This window comes from Oncorhynchus nerka, unplaced genomic scaffold, assembly GCF_034236695.1.
Source record: "Oncorhynchus nerka isolate Pitt River unplaced genomic scaffold, Oner_Uvic_2.0 unplaced_scaffold_1191, whole genome shotgun sequence".
NCBI lineage: Eukaryota > Metazoa > Chordata > Actinopteri > Salmoniformes > Salmonidae > Oncorhynchus > Oncorhynchus nerka.
Window position 1 is genome coordinate 76,689 of NW_027040150.1, and position 7,231 is coordinate 83,919.

Sequence of the window (7,231 nt, forward strand, 5' to 3'; positions counted from 1 at the left end):
GTCTCACCTCCATGGCCTTTAACTGCTTCCTGCCTATACAATAGAAAATGCATTTTACCAGAACAGGGAACGAACCCATGTGTACCTTTTTCTCATCAAATCATGTAAGCTCCCACAAACAATGTCACCCCACTTTCAGACCAGCAGCGAGCCACACCGAGGCCCAAAGCTGTGGATAGTTTCCTTGAAGCCAGAGCATATGTACAAATGAAAACCCGATCGAACCAGGGACCTTTAGATCTTCAGTCTAACGCTCTCCCAACTGAGCTATTTCAGCAATCACTAAAATTGTGGCACCCTTGACAATTCACATGCATGTGACTCATAATTTTGACACTCAAAATGTACATAAGAGCCAGTATGGGGATCGAACCCATGACCTTGGCGTTATTAGCACCACACTCTAACCAACTGAGCTAACCGGCCACTTGCTTTTTGCTCAATTGTTAAATGCACCGAGCCTCTGCAAGTGTTGGCACCTAAACTAACAAATCAACCAACAGCATAGCCTGACAAGACTGGACCCTCTTGGTTGCTTCTTCAGTTCCAAACGGCTGGGGAATTAGCTCAAATGCTTTGCATGCGTGAGGTAGTGGGATCGATGCCCCACATTCTCCAAATGAACATTGTGTTATGGATCCAAGAAAACTCCAGTTCAAATCAGCCTTGTTTAAGACAACCTACTGTCATGTAACAATGACAAGCAACTCTCAAGACTGATGTCAAAAGATGAAAAATGACATGACTTACTTTCAGAGAAAAGGGTTATTTTGGCTCAAATGCACAATTGTTGAGATGACCTCTGCAAGTGCTGGAGCGCAAACTAACAAGTCCACCAACAACATAGCCTGACAAGACTGGACACTCTTGGTTGCTCATGGCAATTCAAACAGCTGGGGAATTTGATCAATTGGTATTGTGTTTGCTTAGCATGCTATAGGTAGTGGGATCGATGCCCGCATTCCCCAAAAACACATTTTTTGTGGATCCAAGAAAGCTGCAGTTCACACTTCATGCAGCCTTGTCTTAGGACAACCTACTGTCATGTAACAATGACAAGCAACTTTAATGTAACACTGATGTCAAAATGTCAGATGAAAAAGCAAGACATTACTTACTTTTTAGGTGAGCCGTAGCACACACCATTGAGGCCCACAAACAAAGCTGTGGAAAGTTTCCTTGAAGCCAGAGCATAAAGAAAGAACAAATACAAATGCCTATCAATCGGGGACCTTCAGATCTTCAGTCTAACGCTCTCCCAACTGAGCTATTTCAGCAATTCACTCAAATTGATTCCGTGGCACCCTTGACAATTCACATGCATGTGACTCATAATATTGACGCTCAATATGTACATAATAGCCAGTACGGGGATCGAACCCATGACCTCGGCGTTATTAGCACCACACTCTAAACAACTGAGCTAACCGGCCACTATCTATTGGGCGCAATTTTTGAGATGCACCGAGCCTCTGCAAGTGTGGTAGAATTATATACATGATTTGATAACAAAAGAGAAAAGGTACAGTTATGGGTTCATTCCTTGTTCTGGTAAAATGCATTTTTATTGTCTAGGGCAGGAAGAAGTTAAAGGCCATAGGGGACACTGAGAATGTAGACACATAGACGCTTAGGCCAGCTGGGCATACAAGGAACAAAGGGATAGAAAAAGGAGGGGGTCAGCTAAATGACAAACTGATCGATTGCAGGCATAGGTCACTTCACTGGGGAAACACAAGTCTGTTTGTCTTTGGACAAACCATATGAACAGATGGGAACCCTAAAGCTAAATGAGATGAAAGACACATACAATAGGGACACAGGGTTAATTACAGGGTCTGAGCACAGGCCACAGGAAGGGGGGTGTATATTATCTTTAGGTCAAAGGAAGGGTCTTGACATCATATAATCTGACTGGAAGCAGATGTGGGGGTTATTGAGCTGAACAAGCAGGGCGCACAGATTGGAATGTAACGTAATTTACATATGGGATGGGCTCATATGTGGATAAATACTGGGGCCAGGGCTCTGGAAAAGGGGGTGTGTTCTGTGGGTCCCTTTTGGTCCTGCGGAGCTCTCCGGCTTTCTGAAAGGGTGTATTAAAAGTCTATCATTGAATTCAAAAGTTCTCTGGTCGTGTCATGTTTTTGAACTGATTGGACACTACACAAATGCTGGCGCCTAAAAACAAATCAACCAACACCATAGCCTGACAAGTTGGACCCTCTTGGTTGCTTCTTGTCTTCCAAACGGCTGGGGAATTAGCTCAAATGCTTTGCATGCGTGAGGTAGTGGGATCGATGCCTGCATTCTCCAAAAGCACATTGTTTTATTGATTCCCGGCCAATGCAGAGCATGAGAAATTCATTTGTTTTAGGGGCTGGATGTCATTTCAAGTGTATTACATTTGAATCATTATCGTTGTTCGTGGCAGTTAGAATTGCTCCTACATTCTTCAGTTTATCTAAAATAATAAATGTTGTGCGACGTTGAACCAACAAGTGCATATCAAAATAGATTTGCAGTCCATCGCCAAAACCATTCAGCCATCCTTGTCCTGCGCCCAAGAGGTGATAGTTGGCGTTCCGACCAGTGGTCCAAGATCTGCCTGTCTGAGCTTGTTCAAGGATCTGCAAAAGGGCTCATCCGGGATTTGAACCCGGGACCTCTCGCACCCTAAGCGAGAATCATACCCCTAGACCAACGAGCCTTCCGCCCAAAGTCTTTTTCTTTCTTCCTGCAGCAATGTCAGTGAAGATATCGATTGACGTGTCCACGGTGCTTGGAACGATTGAACATCATGTGAGTGTTTTGTGCTTTACTTGTGAGCATGACAGTCTTCCAAACTCTTGACCATGCTTCAGTTCAAATCTTCTGTAGTTCATCTGCTGTGTCTTTCACATTCTGTCTTCTTCAGTCGCGACAGCTAACTGATGACGAGTTTTTATAAATGAATATAGTGCAAAATGAGATCAAATCATTTTTTTAAGGAGAAAATGAAAAAATAAGACTTCAAAAAGAATGGTACTCGTTTATTTTGAGTCAAATGACGCAAAGGTACGTGAATCAAAGTAAATCAATGTTGAAAATACCCATTCAAATAGATCAGTTTTCAAGTAGAGAGATTGAGACTCAGCGTATCCGTCTCCATCCTCCACAACTGCTTATGTTACCCCTCCATATCTGCAGTGAAAGATGGTGGACCTAGATCGGTTTTTGTCAAACCATGAGACATACCTATAATCGGTCTTCTCACAAAAACATCTCTAGCTTCGGAACCGTTTGACCTACAATTTCGCATGACCACTCTCTGGAAAGGGGAGACCCCCACGAACACGGTGGTATTCTCAATTTTTCTCTACATCTCCCACAAGTGTCAGGAGACTCGTCTGAAGTCAGAACAGTCTATGTGCCAACTTCTGTTTGTAGAATCCAAAATCTTTGGGCTTCAAAGTAATGTGACCCCACTTGTCGCAATGTTCTCCGTTTTGCCCTACGTTCCCCACAAGTGTCACGGGCCTAATCTGAAGGTAACCTGTACTGATTAAAATGATAGATGTTTTAACCAGGGACCTCTCGCAACCTAAGCCATAATCATACACCTAAACCAACGATCCGTTTGGTCAAAGAATGATCACTTTCCACAAAAATGACGGTCAAGATATGAGTCGATGTCTCCATGTTGCTAATGACCTGCACATAGCATTGGTGGTATAGTGGTGAGCATAGCTGCCTTCCAAGCAGTTGACCCGGGTTCGATTCCCGGCCAATGCAGAGCATGAGAAATTCATTTGTTTTAGGGGCTGGATGTCATTTCAAGTGTATTACATTTGAATCATTATCGTTGTTCGTGGCAGTTAGAATTGCTCCTACATTCTTCAGTTTATCTAAAATAATAAATGTTGTGCGACGTTGAACCAACAAGTGCATATCAAAATAGATTTGCAGTCCATCGCCAAAACCATTCAGCCATCCTTGTCCTGCGCCCAAGAGGTGATAGTTGGCGTTCCGACCAGTGGTCCAAGATCTGCCTGTCTGAGCTTGTTCAAGGATCTGCAAAAGGGCTCATCCGGGATTTGAACCCGGGACCTCTCGCACCCTAAGCGAGAATCATACCCCTAGACCAACGAGCCTTCTGCCCAAAGTCTTTTTCTTTCTTCCTGCAGCAATGTCAGTGAAGATATCGATTGACGTGTCCACGGTGCTTGGAACGATTGAACATCATGTGAGTGTTTTGTGCTTTACTTGTGAGCATGACAGTCTTCCAAACTCTTGACCATGCTTCAGTTCAAATCTTCTGTAGTTCATCTGCTGTGTCTTTCACATTCTGTCTTCTTCAGTCGCGACAGCTAACTGATGACGACTTTTCAAGTAGAGAGATTGAGACTCAGCGTATCCGTCTCCATCCTCCACAACTGCTTATGTTACCCCTCCATATTGTAGTGGCCAATCGATTCAAACATGACACGACCAAAAACTTTGAATTCAATGATAGACTTTTAATACACCCATATTACAAGCCGGAGAGCCCTGCAGGACCCACACCTTTTCCAAAGCCCTGGCTCCAGTATTTATTCACACATTGCATATGAGCCCATCCCATATGTAAATTACGTTACATTCCAATCTGTGCGTCCTGTTTGTTCAGCTCAATAACCCCCACATCTGCTTTCGGCCAGATTATATGATGTCAAGACCTTTCCCTAGACCTAAAGATAATAATTTACATCCCCCCCTTCCTGTGGCCTGTGCTCAGACCCTGTAATTAACTCTGTGACCCTATTGTATGTATCTCATATAGCTTTAGGGTTCCCATCTGTTCTGGTCCCCTGTCTTCATATGGTTTGTCCAAGGACAAACAGACTTGTGTTTCCCCTGTGAAGTGACCCCTGCAATCCATCAGTTAGTCACCTGGCCGACCCCTTGTCCCCTAGGCAATCCATCAGTTAGTCATTTAGCTGACCCCCTCCTTTTTCTATCCCTTTGTTCCTTGTATGCCCAGCTAGCCTAAGCGTCTATGTGTCTGCATTTTTAGTGTCCCCTATGACCTTTAACTGCTTCCTGCCCTATACAATAGAAAAATGCATTTTACCAGAACAAGGAATGAACCCATAACTGTACCTTTTCTCTTTTGTTATCAAATCATGTATATAATTCTACCACATAACCTCCCAAAACTTAACAGGACATATACGGAACATAATATCAACAGTTGATTAACAAAAATCAAGCTTCCTAATTAACTTAGACCAAAACATCTCTAGTATCTCATAAGTGTAAAAGATCTAGTTAGAAACAAACAATAAAATAAATACATAACATTTTGTTGAAACATGAGCATATAGCCTTGCCTAAGACTATCTCAGTTATGTGAAAAAGAAAAAACAATTCAAAATAAAATTGACACAACATCATTCTAAATTTATGCTATCAACATGATCCTCCCTCTCAGACACCTCTCCAACAAACATGATACCAACCTCTGTTAAAAGATTAAGGACATGGTCCATAGACACTTATAACCGGGATATTCAACTGTTACCTTCATGTTTTTGAATTTAACCTAATATTCAGAAGGCAAAACTAACTTTTAATCAAAAGAAAACCCAGATATATTCATCGATATACCTATAAAAACATTCAACAAAACATACAAAAACACAAGGCCATAAGTAAAAACAGAAATATTAAAACCATACATAGTACCCCTGTATTTACTATGGAAAATACCCTTTTTGTGGATACGTATCAGTTGACTGTCCTATGACTTTGGAATGTCAGCATATACATGTAAACCATCCTTATGAAAACCCTGGCAAGTGTAACCACCTCCAGAAACCACTCCATACAGGCAGTTTGGATTACCAAAAGGGCAGTCAAAGGGTCCACCAACCACATTGCATAACTGTCCATTCCCATCAGTATAGTGGCCTGGCCTACCCGGCACAGGATTAACTATCACCGGAGTGTCAGCTCTACTTACAAACATCTGTTTAACCGTTGTCTGGATCACAAGTGATTACACCCAGGGTAAAACACAACAAAATACAATACCCAGAGCCAATAACCCCCCTCCCAGCATAAAGGTCATCCTAGCAAACATAGCTCCCCATTTCCCCAATGCTAAATCCAACCAATCCCAAACATGAGAGTCCACCCCAGCATTTTCCTTAACCTCTTCTCTTAACCCTTTAAGTTTAGCCATAGCGTTTGCAAAGGATCCATTAGGCGCGGTGTTATTGGGAATAAAGATGCAACAATCATCCCCAAACATAACACAAACTCCACCCTTCTCTGCCAAAAGCCAATTGAGAGCCTGTCTATTTTGCCAATACATTTTACTGGTAGCCTGTACCTGTTCCCCCAACGCCGTTAGAGCCGAGTCAGTATAGTTAATGAATCTCTGTTGGTTATAGTATATATAATTAATCCACTCTAAGTTCTTATTTGATGTTATCCACAAAAATATAGATTCAAATCCAGATTTAACTTCATCTCTTGCCTTGAACTCCCGGGCACCCCTCTAGGCTGTCCAATTGCATCAAAGTATACCTCAGTGTCTTACTCTTACGCCCTCTTAACTCTAGAGTTAACAGAGTCATCATGGGGTGATTTAATAATGGTTACCTGTTGAATTGCTCTAACTAAGGTACAAAGACCCGTCCATCCATCTGGCAGTACATTCAACAGTTTGTTATTTCCACACATCCAGAAACTATCCGCAATACCTCTGTCCTGATTTTTAGCATAATAAGAGATGGCGCAACCTGAGTTATTTTACCACACAACCCTTTTCTATTTACCACCAACCCTTTATCTGTATTTCTACGAACCCCTGCAGTCCCTAGTACCCAAATAGTATCACATTCTACAGTGGTGTTACCTACATCAATACCTTCGATGTTATGGCTGTAAAAACATTCATATATTCCTTTAATCACAGTACTCCTGTCTAATTGAGGTCCATTTAATTCAGTTTTAATGTTATAATCAGCACAATCCTTGTCTCCCAACCCAGTCACGTTCAACATGGTTCTTCCTTTAGTGCTCCCATGGGCAATCCTACATTCTATGTCACACAAGGGAATAGAATACTTTCTGTTGGTACAATGATCATTTTTCCAATTTGCACAGTCTCTAAATGATGCTGGTTCAGGAACTATCATGAGATCAGACAAAGGTGATTTACTACACAATATACAATTGTCCATTCTGTGCTTGTTTGCTGTAT

The 7,231-nt window shown here is 42.0% G+C and overlaps 5 non-coding genes across 5 annotated transcripts; 1 reads left to right on the forward strand and 4 right to left on the reverse strand.

The window, feature by feature from the left end:
* Window positions 1-352: 352 nt before the first annotated feature.
* On the reverse strand, window positions 353-426 carry trnai-aau (transfer RNA isoleucine (anticodon AAU)). The gene has a single exon. It is a non-coding gene; the product is annotated as a tRNA-Ile (tRNA).
* Window positions 427-1,359: 933 nt separating this feature from the next.
* On the reverse strand, window positions 1,360-1,433 carry trnai-aau (transfer RNA isoleucine (anticodon AAU)). Its single transcript has one exon. It is a non-coding gene; the product is annotated as a tRNA-Ile (tRNA).
* Window positions 1,434-2,638: 1,205 nt separating this feature from the next.
* On the reverse strand, window positions 2,639-2,710 carry trnap-agg (transfer RNA proline (anticodon AGG)). The gene has a single exon. It is a non-coding gene; the product is annotated as a tRNA-Pro (tRNA).
* Window positions 2,711-3,702: 992 nt separating this feature from the next.
* On the forward strand, window positions 3,703-3,774 carry trnag-ucc (transfer RNA glycine (anticodon UCC)). Its single transcript has one exon. It is a non-coding gene; the product is annotated as a tRNA-Gly (tRNA).
* A 287-nt stretch (window positions 3,775-4,061) lies between these two features.
* Window positions 4,062-4,133, reverse strand: trnap-agg (transfer RNA proline (anticodon AGG)). Its single transcript has one exon. It is a non-coding gene; the product is annotated as a tRNA-Pro (tRNA).
* Window positions 4,134-7,231: the final 3,098 nt, after the last annotated feature.